Raw genomic sequence first — 14,096 nt, forward strand, 5'->3', positions numbered from 1 at the left:
CTCACATAAGAACAGAAAATCAAACACCGCATGTTCTCATTCATAGGTGGGTGCTGAACAAGGAGAACACATGGATGCAGGGAGGGAAGCATCACACACTGGGGTCTGTTGTGGGGGCCAGGGGAGGGACAGCAGAGGGGGTGGGGAGGTTGGGGAGGGATAACATGGGGAGAAATGCCAGATATAGGTGACAGGGAGATGGAGGCAGCAAACCACCTTGCCATGTATGTACCTATGCAACAATCCTGCATGATCTGCACATGTACCCCAGAACCTAAAGTACAATTAAAAAAAAAAGTCAGTATATTTTTTATCATTTGTAACTAAATGCAATGATGATTAAGGCAAGAGACAAATATAAAATCAAACCTCAGTGAATTGAATCTTGTTATTTCAGACTTTGTGATAATTGAAAAAGGACACTAAAGCTAAAGAAAGATTTTTAATAAGGTAATTGGTACTGTAAATGAGGACTGAAGAAAACCAGTGAAAGTCCTAGTGTACAAAGATGAGTCCGACTATCTGGTAATCTGGAGCCTCACTAATCAGTGGTGTGTATTTCAAAATATGCACAACCATGAGACATTCCACGGGCCTGTGATACAATCCATTTCCTCCAGTTGGGTTATCTGTGGAGTCAGTAAATCTTCACTCTCCCAATTAAATAGAAGATATGCTTGTTTTTTGGTTTTAATTTTAGGTAGGAGAAAAAGCACAAAGGTTTTAATCAAATAGATTCAGATTTACAAAATCTAACACATAAGCATAAATCATTTTCAGAATACAAGGAGAATATATGTGTTTGATAATGACTGGAAATTCTCAGACTAAAGGAAAACTGAAACGTGTGTTAGAGTCATGGCATCTGCCCCCACATGAAACTTTCCAGAGTCCAGGGATGACTTGGGCCTTGGAATCCACTTGGCTGGCATGGATCTTTCCTATGACACATAGAGCACTACACAGAGCTTTATCCTCATCTTGGCCTCTCCTGTCAGGAAGAACAGAAGAGTCTCTTTCCATAGTTTTCCTATCAGACATACACCCAACTCCACAGAAAAATGGTCACCCACTTTGGTCTACCTGTAACTCATTAAAAACTCACAATATTTATTAAGTATACTAATGAAATAAAATAAAGATCAAAGAAAAACTAGTGTCTGTTTTTAAGTGTTCACTGTTTTAATGACATTAATACATAATAGAAAGAAATAAAATATTTCAGACTTCCACAGGTGAAATAAGTGTTTGATAAAAATGTATTTAGAAAAATCAACAAATTTAAGGACAAGTATGTTAAACATTCATCACCAGTCAATGCTCTCTCTGCATAACTCTCTCTGCCTGGAGGTGGCGGGGGAGGAGAGGGGTATGTTTTTCACTTCTCCACCAGTCCATTTCTAACCTATGTTACAATAAGAAAACTCTAAACAACAGGCATAAAAAAAGAAAACAAAGGCCTAGTTTTGATGATTATAAATTGCTTCTAAGTGTCAAGTACTATGTTAATTAAATATTTAAGTATTCACAGTATTAAGATGAAACAAATATGGATATCCACACCTCCCTTGGGCACAACTGGATTGGTTAAATGAATTCTATCCAAAGTTTAAAGGAAAACAACATTACAGGAAGTCTAGCTTTTAGCTTCAAAAATTTAGGAAAAAAAAATGAAGCAAATAAATTAAATTAGAATACATTTCCTATAGAAATAATGTTATAATTGTATGTCATGCTCTTAGTCAAGGCTTTGTAATAAAATATAGTAATATTCAACAAAGCAAGCTATAAATCTTCTATAATACTTTGTAAGTAAAAAATTAATCTCTCAATAGTAATCAGAGAAATTTAGCCATGTAATGGGTTTTAAAGAAAATTTAGCCCAGACTTCTTATTTAAAAGTAGAATTAAAAGGACCAAAAAGGATCAAAGTAACTGTAGAGATAAGTAAAAGATTTTGGACACTCTGAATCATGGGTTCCACTGTTCGTAATGCTAGTGGAAGGGGTAGATGGCAGATGTACATATTCATTATGTTACTATGCTTTAAAGCATAGTGTTCTTTTTAATGTTCTTTTATTCATATCAATTATTATATTTAAGAGACACACACACACACACACACACACACACACACACACACACGAGAGCTCACGAGAGAGGAGAGAGTAGAAAGCATATATAACATCAAGTCGTAAAAAGTTGGGCTCAGAAATGGCCCAGAGAAATAGGGTGGTGGCTGGAGGGGATGATGGAAGAGGGAGTATTGTAAGATAGGAGGTAAAGAGTATGTTTGTATACTGAGGCAGAATGGAAAGGAAGGGATGAGCGAGGGTTGGCAGCAGCAGTAGAAGGTGACAGCTCATCCAGCTATTGCAAATGAGCATTGAGTGGAACCCGCATTAGCTTAACAGTAGAAGCAAAAGGAAAATATAATCCCATTTATATGAGGTTTCCAGAAAAGGCAAATCTACAGAGATAGAAAGCAGATCAGTGATTTCCTGGGGCTGGGGATGGGAGCAGAAACTGACTGACTGCAAATGGGCATGAGAGAACTTTCTGGGGTGATGGAAATGTCCTAGGACTAGACTGCAGTGATAACTGTATGAGCAGTAACTTTATTTAAAATTATTGAATTGTATGTTACAATGGGAGGGATGTTATGGCATTGAAATTATACCTCAATAGAGCTGAGAAAGAAAGAAGGGTGGGGGAGAGGAAGAGAGGGAGGGAGGATAGGAGGCAGGTAGGGAGGGAGGAAGGAAACCAGAGTAACAGGTATAGAGGGTGAATTTCTAAGAACCCCTAGAAACAAAAATTTGGAAATTGTGATGTAAAGAGGTAGCCACCAAGTCTATGGATCTTAAAAACAAAACAAAACAAAAAACAAAATAAAACAGAGGTGGCATGGCAACTCAAGCTGCTGCAAGCAGCTGTGTACCATACCCTGAACAATGGTCAAATGGGGCTAAAATTCAGTCCCCATTCAAGCCACATTCCCAGCCTTCCTCACTTTGGATGAGGGACATTTTTCTAATTTATCCACCTAGAGAGGAACTTTTTGTACTTCATCTGCCCAAAGACGGTGCTTTTATTTATTTTTCCAGTTTGCACAATGCCCTGGTGACAAAACTGCTCCTGGTGATCTGCAAGGTCTAGGTTAAGTTAGCTTGCTTCTTTGAAACTGGTATCAATTATGTGATTCATAAATATGAGCTGATATTCTTGTTAATGGAAAACTTAAGACAATCTGAAAAATCACTCTATACTACAGCTCCTAAGCAGAAAAAGTGCTCAATGATAGAAGACGGCCAGAAAGAACAAAAAAAATCTGGTTGGAAAAAGAGAAATCAACAGCAGCATTAAAGGTGGTAAGGACAAAAGAAAGAAGAAACAGTATTTACAGCACTAACAAATGAAGATGCTCACCTTTTAGGGTAAATGGAGATCTGCCAAAGAAGGGAGGGCTTCTCACAGCTATGGGATTTCTTGTAAGGACCAGAAAGAGAATACAAATAGGGAAGAAAATGACAGCTTTCTGTAGGAGAGAGAGCTTAAGTGGCAGGGAAGGGCTGATGTTGATGTTCAGATGAACTTCCCCATTAGGACTGATTTAAAGAACTTGCTTTCCTAACACTATAACTTCTATTGCCATCAGCACTTCCTAGTCATATTGTACTACAACAGCTACCATCAAATTCCTTCTCCCTACCCAACCCAGAAGCCCTTCATATAGTGTATCACAGACATACACATTATTCAGTATAATTTCTTGCAAGGGAACAAAGCTTCAATGTTCAATTATATGAGAATACCAACAATTACTGAGTTAACGGACAAATAAAACTCAGAATTTTCATTCCAATGAACAGCTTTTGTTTTCCTAGAAGAAGATAAACAGTGTATATATAAATATGATACACTTGGGGAAACTGCCATTTTTTTTTAACAAGAAGTTAACAGTATCTATTTAAGTCTTGAATTTCTCTAAATGGTATCCTTCGTATATTCAATGCAACTTCCTAAGACAGGGACTGAAACTCATCATTTCTTCTCGATACAAAAACATCTGGTTTCCATAGGAGATCATAATGGCATATCAGAAAAGAGGATGTCTCTGACTTCAGCCCACTTACTTGATCAATCCTACCTTCTGCCTACACTCACATACACTCCAGGCCACCTTAATCCTAACACCCTTCTTACAGATCTGCAGTCATGAAATGCTAAAAAGCATGTGTCAACACTCAACCCTTGGAAAACTGTCCTCAGTTACTGATCTCAACCCAATTATTTGAGGAGTCAGCTCTGGAGATTAACAAGATTTCCAGGAATAGTCTGAAAACAACCCATTTGCTTTCTGGGACTTTTTGGATAGTAAGAAAGTAGTTTAGAAATTCTTTTTAAAAAAAGGGGGGGGAGCATAAAATTTAGGCCACAGCAAAAAAACACTCTTAGCAAACAATAGGAGGCTAGTAAGGGGGCCACTTGGCTTGAGCAACTCTTTAAGACCCTTCTACTCACCAGGAAACCACAAAATCACACCTGAAAAGAATATTTTTTTCTATTTCAGATTATTTCCCCCCACTTTAGGATTGATTTAAAGAACTTGCTTTCATAATATATAAGACACATTACAATTTGGTGACTGATGACAATGATACATCAACCACTGTGTGGAGTACAAATCAGACCAATAGATTTAAAATGTTACAACAAGAGAAGTAAAACTAATAATAATAGAAACATCTAATTCTCTCAATTAATTTAAAATATTACTCCTAAGGGTCATGTTTAAAGAAAGATCAGAACCTTAGAATAAACTGATTTTAAAAAGATACCCAAAAATAGTCAACAGAACTCTACTCCTTATTTTAGATTACATTCTTCAAATTTCATGCTAGGTACACAGAAAAATAAGTTGGATGACAAATCTATAGTCCTAATGAATGGCTATAATAGAACCACTTTAAAAATAATTGCTTGCAATTACTGGCCCATTGATTATATTATTCCCTTAGCCCTCTGAAACCAATGAAGTGTTTGTTGACTGCTTTTTCCTTAAGCACATACATTATTTTTCTATACCAAGACAGAGGAACTGGCTGATGAAAACCTGACTGGTCTGGTGGTAGTGGTGACGTAACCATAATAGGTCTGTTGCCCTATGTGCATGGTAAATCAGTACGCCGAGACACCAGGTTGCACTGGTTTAATCACAGGACTGCCAAACAAGGAGATAGGAGGAAACCTCAAATCTGTCTCCCAGAGGAGTACGGGGATAGGGTTTTTAGGGGTTTGGGAATGGGCTCAAGTGTGGAGACTGTTGATACTAGCTGCTCTACTGAAGCAGTTCTTAAATGGAAGCCTATGATTCTAATGTCAGAGGTCCTATCTATCTTAAGCAAAAGCCCTATGATTCTAATGTCAGAAATCCTACTAGTTGGGCGTGATAGTATGTGCCTATGGTTCCAGCTATTTGGGTGACTGGGATGGGAGGATCACTGCCCAAGGAAGTCAAGGTTGCAGTGAGCCGTGATTGTGCCACTGCACTCCAGCCTGAGTGGCAGAGTGAGATCCTGTCTCAAAAAATATAATTACAACAAAAGACAAAGAATTTCTGTCTATTTTTGTACAGTGGGGATGCAAATGGTCAGTATCTAGTGTTCCATGACTTTCAGTTACAAAAAAAGTGAGTCACAGGAAACCCAAATTAATTAATATGATTAATTACAATCATATTTCAGTTCAAAATTCTTGTTAACCCTGTGAAGACAGCTTCAATGAAGGAGCAAGAAGTAAAATTCAGCATGACAGAGTTGAAGCCCTGTGTTATGTTTTGGCATTGTATGTTCAAACCACACTAATACACTATCTCAGGTATCAGGGTTGTTAATGCTGGGCTTACTACAGCAAGTTTTTGTTTGTTTCTTACTTTAAGTTCTGGGATACATGTGCAGAACATGCACGTTTGTTACATAGGTATACATGTGCTACGGTGGTTTGCTGCACTCATCAATCCATTATCTAGGATTTAAGTCCCACATGCATTAGATATTTGTACTAATGCTTTCCTTCCCCTTGTCCCCCACCCCCTGACAGGCCCCAGTACGTGATGTTCCCCTTCCTGTGTCCATGTGTTCTCATTGTTCAACACCCACTTATGAGTGAGAACATATGGTGTTTGGTTTTCTGTTCCTGTGTTAGTTTGCTGAGGATGATGGTTTCCAGCTTCATTCATCTCCCTGAAAAGGATATGAACTCATTCTTTTCTATGGCTGCATAGTATTCCATGGTGTGTATGTGCCACATTTTCTTTATCCAGTCTATCACTGATGGGCATATGGATTGGTTCCAGGTCTTTGCTATGGTAAATAGTGTACTATAGCAAGTTTTAACTTTAATATGTTGACAATTTAATACTCAACAAAGCATGACTTGGCGTGCTACATGGAAGATTAGTCAACAGCACATTTAGGATGGAAAGTCATTGGAAAAGTTGGTAGTGGAAGACTGCCTGGCTAAAGTTTCGAGCCTTTTATTAACATTATGCAAGGGAGACACACAGCTTGGGTAATTTTTCTAAAATTCTTTCTGAAAAGGCTTGGATAGAAACATCCATTTCTGTAAAGTCCAATACAATAACCTCAGCTAAATTCATTTGTATATTTTCCCCAACCATATGGTAAGGACTGTAAATCAAAATGTATGAGACACGTCTCAATCAATTTAGAAGTTTATTTTGCCAAGGTTAAGGACCTGTCTCGAAGAAAACAACATGGCACCATAGGAACAGTCTGTGATCTGCGCCTGTCTCCAAAGATGATCTTGAGGGCTGCAATATTTAAATGGGGAAAGTGGGCTGGAGCAGAGAGAGGGAGAGTAGGCAATCCACACACTACAAGAGAGAGGCAGCAGGGAGGGGAAGAGTCAGTTATACATTCCTCTTGAGCTCAGTAAATCAGCACTTCACAAGATAGAGTGAACATGGAGAAGCTACCTGTGGAGATACTTAACCTTTATCTGTAGCTATCTGTTTAGGAACAAAAGGAAAAGCAGTTTCTTGCATGACACAGCTTTCAGCCTAATTTTTTCCTTTTGGCATAATCAATCTTCCTTTCACAGGACAGACGGAAAATCAATTACCAATCTAGGTTGATCTTACTGAATTTAACTTCAGGATACAGAATTTCAAATATCACATTAGTTACTTATTTTGTTTTATATAATTCAAAGTTCAGTTCACCCAATCACACCCAATCCATGAAGAAATCCTGTGAATTTTATCTTCAGAATATATCTAAAATCCAACTTCTGACAACTTCCACAGTTACCACCCTGGTGAAGCCACCACTGTCTCTTACCTGGATTTGTACAATAGTCTCCTCCCCGGAGCCCTGTTTCTACTCCTGTACCACCTCCCCTGACCCCCAGTTCCTTCTCAATAATGGTAGCCAGCCTTATTCCTTAAAAATCAGGGTGAGATCATGCCCCTCCTTGGCTGAGAACCCTCCAATGGCTCCCCATTTATTCAGAACAAAAGCCAAAGTCCTTCTACTGGCCTCCAAAGCCCCATAGGTTCTGGCCCATCTACCCGATTTTCTCCCTCTCCTACTTCCTCTCTTCACTCTCATGGCTACTACCGGCCTTGCTGGCCCTGAACATGTCAGGCATATACCCATGGCCAGGCCTTTTCACTGGCTTCCCCACCTTCTTGCAAGCTTCTTCCTTCAGACACCCACACTGCTTGCTTTCTCACCCTTTTCAGTCTTTACTCAAATATCTCTCTTAGTGAAGCCAACGCTGACCGCACCATTTAAAACTGCAATGTTCCCCTCTCCTTCCTCATTCCCCATATTCTATGCTGTATCAGCTACAGAATTATCATTCCAACCAGGTGTGGTGGCTCATGCCTGTAATCCCAGCACTCTGGGAGGCTGAGGCGGGTAGATCACTTGAGTCCAGGTGGCACGTGCCTATAGTCCCAGTTACTCGGAAGGCTGAGGTAGGAGGATGGCTTGAGCCTAGGAAGTTGAGGCTGCAATGAGCTAAGATCACAACACTGCACTCCAGCCTGGGCAACAGAGTGAGACCCTATCTCAAAAAACAAAACTAAACTAAACAGAATTATCTTTCTACAGCACTATAATTCTATCATTCTACAGGACTTATTATTTCTTACAAACTTATTATTTTCTTAGAATTATTTATGTTTATTGTCCAAGCTGTTCCGCCAGAATATTCATTCAATGAAGATAATAGGCATTTTTTGCTTTGGATACTGATGTATATCTAGGAGCTAGAAGAGTGTCTGAAACAGCATGGGCACTCTTGTAGCATCGTTACATAAATGGAGTTTCAGGTGCAGATGCGTGTTATATGGTAGCACCTACTCGTAAAAGTCTAAGGAGGATAGATGCCAAGTCCCCAGGCAAAAGTGTGGGGTCACAGAATCCCTCAGGCTAAAAGCAATTTCTAAGCTACTAAGAATAGTAAACTGTAAAATAATTTTGGGGAAGAAATGGGTATAAGTACAGAATGGTCACCATCTTAATTCTTTCCTTATCAAAGTATTCAACTTTAGCGTATGGAGGACTTTGCATCCAGGAATACAAGGCTTATCTTATAATAAAATCTATGGAAAAATTGGGTTTATTTTATTTTTAAATTATGGGACTCTGAACCTTCCTTCTGCAAATATCACTGGGTTAATATAAACTGTAGAGAGATCAAAAGGCAAAATTTCAGAAGCAAGACATGGTTAAAGTTTCAAAATCCTGGGATTTTCAAAAATTCCAAAATCCTGGGAAATGACTATTCCATTCTCCAGGGTGAATTGTCAGGGGCAGACCATCGAGCTGCCCAGTTCCCAGGTATACCCAAAACACTTCTTCCTCCCTGTCTGTGGATCACAGAAAATCTAGCCCTCTACTCCCTCAACGAATTCTAACATTTATAATCAAGAACAATCATAACGATAATAAATGCCAACTTTACTTCTTCAACATTTAGTTTATGGTTATTGTTTTGTGCAGATGGAATTTGAGCCCCAGCCAGTTATTTCTTTCTGAAGGAGTCCAAGCAGCTGTTCTACTGAAGAATAGCTGTCCATTCCAATACCTGCAATGGCCACACAGGGCCCGCTGACTGCCACTGCCACAATCAGAGCTGGGGACCCTGCACATAGCACAGAACACCTATCTATTTTCCCACTGGAGTTTCTCCCAAGGGGTCCCTCACTCTCCTCACCCAAACCCTATCCAAACCCATCGTACATCAACAGAAGGGTTGCTCTGGAGATCATCGACTTTTCCATGCCCCCTACTAGAGCACACCTCATCTCCCCAGAGCCCACTCTCATCTCAGACTCTACTCTGAGCTCCCCATCCTCCCTGGCCCAAATCCCAGGCACAAACACACAGCAAGAGAGAGATTCGTGGAATAGAAGCAGTATGCTAGAGCTCCTCTTCTTCATGGGTTACAAAATTCATTGCAGCTGACCTGGGAATCAACAGAAACTTTAAGACATAGTTTCTCTGACCAAACCACACATTTCAAAAGCGCGGTTAGAACAGAGCCTTTGGACAAGTTGGAGAATGTACTTCTGGTATGTATAAATAAAAGGCCAAATCAGTTCTCAAAAAATGAAAAATATCACACAATTTCTCTGGGCAGAAACAAGGCCAACTGAATCCTTTCTTTCAGGAATCTGATCTGAGACACCCAGAAACTGATGTCAATTAGTGGTGGTGGCTGGTGGTGACAAAGAAGCATAGAACTGAGGCAATGATGGTGAGCAGGCCAGGCCACATGCACACAAGAAAGTAGAGGAAACTAGGAAAGAGCCAGGAGGAGGAGGAGGAGGAGGAGGAGCAGCAGCAGGAAGAGGAGGAGGAGGAGCAGGAGGGGGGAGGGGGAGGGGGAGAGCAGACCCTGGAGGGGTGGGGGAGCACCCACTGAAGGAGGAGGAGGATGGGGGAGAGAAGGAAGAGGAAGAAGAGAGCCAACCCCTGGAGGAGGAGAAGGAGGAGGAGGCGGGAGCAGACCCTAGAGGAGGAAGGGTGGGGGAGCAGACACTAGGGAGGGTGGAAAGGAGAAAAGGAATAGACCCTGGAGGAGGAGGAGAAGGAGGAGGATGGGGGAGGAGGAGGATGGGGGAGGAGGAGGATGGGGGAGGTAGAGGGGAAAGAGGAGGAGGGGAGAACAGACACTGGAGGAGGAAGTGGTGGCAGCGGAGGCAGGGAGCAGACCCTGGAGAAGAAAGGAGAAGGGAGCAGGAGGCAGAGTGGAGGAGGAAGAGGGTAGCAGACCCTGGTGGTAGAGGAAAAGGAGGAAGAGGAGGAGAAGGAGGAGAGTGGACCCCAGAGAGAAACAGAAACAGAAGGCAGGAGAGTCCTGGGACACAGCAGTACTCTTCCCACAGAGCTCCAGGCTGAGTTTGCAGAGTTTCCACCGAGAGGCCTGGCTTCGGGTGTCTCTGGGCTTTAAAGTCTTGATATTCTTCTTCATAATTGAAATCCCCACCCCACCCATCTCATCTTTTTTAAAATATATGAGCTCATTTCAACTTCTTTCAACAAAAATAACTAGACTAACTAACCTAACGCCTCTAATTCCTTTGGCAATAAGAACTAGAAATACAACTTTTCAAACTCATCAGTGGTTGCCACAGTCTAACACAACATCTTTAAAGTTTCAGAGCAGGTTAGAAGCAGATTTGAAGTAAAAAACAATACTGGTTGCTGAAGGTTCTTCCTTCAAATACATTTCATTAAAATACAATTTATCATTCCTTTGGGCAGTAAACAGCAGGTGAAATTAAAAACTCAAGTTGAAAACTAATGAATTCACATTTTAACTTGGATTGTGCTAATTCACAGATAGCCAATTATTTTTACTAGCTGCACAGATGACTAAATAAAATCTGTTAATACATGCAGCTACAGTGTATTCAAGAAATTAGGCAATACATATTAGAATAAATTTGCATATCTGCTTATCATAAATGTCATTCTTTATAATAGAGGTCTTACCGATGTATAAGAGAGTAGATAGGAATAACTATGACTGAGAAACACTTCCTACTTCAACACTGAGGCTTTCATAAGAAGGGAGATGGCTCAAAAGAAGAAATGCATTAACCCATGATAAATGACTGTAGAAATTAGGGTAAACAGACATGCTTGAGGGGTTCCAGCCTGCTCCTGATGCTTCCTTCCTGCCTTTGGGCTGCTAAGTCAGCCATAATAAGACAGAGAGACAGAGACAGAGAGAGAATATGAATAAATCAATGTAACAGGCACACGCATATCTCCTAGTGGTTCTACTCTTCTGCTAGGAGCATGACTTGAAATAAAGCATTTATTTATGCTTTAACCATCTCTCTCCCCTAGTGCTCCAGAAACCATTTAGAGGAAGAGAACAAGTTTTGCTCAGTTTTGAATCCCAAACACCTGCTGTATTTATACCTGGCACATACTGGGGTGCTTCAAAAATGTTTATTTAATTAATATCATTAAGTGAAGATAATATGGCAATGGGGCCAGCCTGCAAGAGCTGAAAAAAAGATCTGTAAAATCAGGAGACAGAAGTGTATCCCATACCCCCAATACTCTAAAGCACGCTTGTCCAACCCATGGCCCACGAGCTGCATGTGGTCCAGAATGGCTTTGACTGTGGCCCAACACAAATTCATAAACTTTCTTTAAACGTTATGAGGCTGTGTGTGTGTGTGTGTGTGTGTGTGTGTGTATTTAAGCTCACCAGCTATTGTTAATGTTAGCGTATTTTATATGTGGCCCAGGGAAGCCAAAGGATTGGATACCCCTGTTTAAAAGTATACAGAGGATAAAACGACAATAATAATAATAATAGCAGCAATCATAATAACAGCTCCAGTTACTAAGCCCTTATTAAGTATAAGACACTTCATTAAAAATTGCTTCATACACATTATTTCACACTAATACCAGAAAATCCCCCAATCCTGCTCAACTACTGCTCCTCTGCTCTATTCCTGTCAGTCGAGTTATCAGTAGAGTTGTCCCTCCAGTCTTTACTTCCCTACCTCCTATTTGCTCTTCAATTTATTGTAATTGATTGCTACTTCCATCAAAACAACAACAAAAGAAAACCAAAAAACCGTGCTTTCTCCAGGGTCACAAATGAGCCTATCACTAAGTTTAAAAAACGCTTCCAATTTCCGTTTTAAACAGTACTAAACACAATTAGCTTCCTTGAAGCATAATCTTTTATTGGCTTTATAGTAGCATTCCCAATTTGTATTTGCAGACAGCAGACTTCCCTAGCTGGCTTAAACATAAAGAGGATTACTGATAGTTCCTCAATTTCCTAGAAGCCTGGAGAAGCAGGCTGGAATGATCAACAAGACAACTGCACATAGCCAGGAGAGAAGTCCAACCACATCACAAGTCTGAGCTAGCAAGAATACCCTGGCACTGCCTCCCACCACAACAGGGTCTGAAAGCTAGAACTTCCACCACAGATGCCTGTGTAGCACCAGGAACCTTTGCCACTGTGTTTGCCAGAAGATCTCTTCTGCACATGGCAACGACCTCACTGTCGTCTTTGTGCCTCCTGTCACACACCTCATATGGGTGCACAGTCTTGGAAGAAACAGTCACACACAGAGAATTATAGCTACAGGACATTCTAGGAAATTAAGGCCACAGCAGCACAGGAAAATAATACACAGCAGATGTATTAAATGAGCCAATCTACAGTATCTGCCACACCACCATATGTTTCTACATTTCTTTTTTTTTCCCTTTGCAGCCTCCTCTGTCTGCTACCCCAACATGTATTTTTCAATCTGTGTACTTCTATTTCTATTGCTATCATCATTTTTCACTTGGACTACTGCAATAACTTCTCACTTCCACTCTTCTAAGAATCCATGTTATTGAGAGAATCAAATAAGAAAGATGTTGTAACATTAATGTCATATAAAAATATCACTGCTAATAAACTTGTTCTTAGTTATAAATATTAAATTTTTAAACATACCATTTAAGTAGATTACTACTCCTCTGAAATGAACTCAAGGTGCCAGAGAGATCCCTAGCAGAGATATGTATCAAATGGCTAGGAACGTATCAAATGGCTATGAATGATGCCAGAAATTCTATTAATAGGTTTAAATCTATATTCTATCATCTTCTTGTTCTTTCTTCCTTCTTCCTCCACCACTACTACTACTACTTCATCTTCTTCCTCCTCTTCTTCTTTTCTCTCTAGAGAAAGGGTCTAGCTCTGTTGCCCAGGCTGGAATGCAGTGGCATGATCATAGCTCACTGAAGCCTCAAACTCCTGGGCTCAAGACCTTCCTGCCTCAGCCTCCCAAATATTTGGGATGACAGGTACATGACACCACTCCTAGTTCACTTTTTTACTTTTTAAATTTTTTCTAGAGACTGGGTCTCCCTATGTTGCCCAGGTTGGTCTTGAGCTCCTGGGCTCAAATGATCCTCTTTACTCTACCTCCCAAAGTGTTGGGATCACAGGCATGAGCTACCATGCCCAGCCTAAATCATATTCATATCACTAACCCAGTATTCCTGGCTAAACTATAAATAGCCCAGGAAAGGAGTCTTTGTTTGCTGTGAAATTGTGTAAAGCTGGAATCTAATCCCAGCCCTGCCCCTTACTAGGTTGTTTTGGAGAAAGTTTTTAACCTCTCTGCACTTCAAGGTTCAGTCCTCATCTATAAAATAGGGATGACAGGTTAACTAAAAGGATCAAATGGAAATACCTAGTAAAGTAACTGATGCATGGTAAATATACAATAAACTGTAGTTCTGGCAATACCTTTACTGAGAATTAGTTTGCAAGACTGATTAATATCCAATGTAATGGTTAATGAAGAATGAATCATTCCAGCAATCTGACGTCGGCCCCATGTGTGAAAGGGATCACAAATACACAGAAAAAAGAAGTACTATTGAGAGAGAACAGGGCTCTACTTAAAACAGTATGGGTCACCAGCAGCAGTGAGAGATAGGTAACGCCTCTGGGAGGTTTCAGTCAGAAGTGAGTCATAAGAAAATAAAAATAATGATCAAACCAGGAAGAGAAAA

The 14,096-nt window shown here is 40.3% G+C and overlaps 1 protein-coding gene across 1 annotated transcript in view; it reads right to left on the minus strand.

Moving 5' to 3' along the window:
* ZNF704 (zinc finger protein 704) overlaps positions 1–14,096 on the minus strand; it is a 252,826-nt gene that overhangs the window by 197,534 nt on the left and 41,196 nt on the right. The gene's annotated exons all lie outside the window — the stretch shown is intronic.

This window comes from Aotus nancymaae, unplaced genomic scaffold (genome assembly GCF_030222135.1).
Source record: "Aotus nancymaae isolate 86718 unplaced genomic scaffold, 86718_ANA_hifiasm-v0.15.2.pri h1tg000036l, whole genome shotgun sequence".
Lineage (NCBI taxonomy): Eukaryota > Metazoa > Chordata > Mammalia > Primates > Aotidae > Aotus > Aotus nancymaae.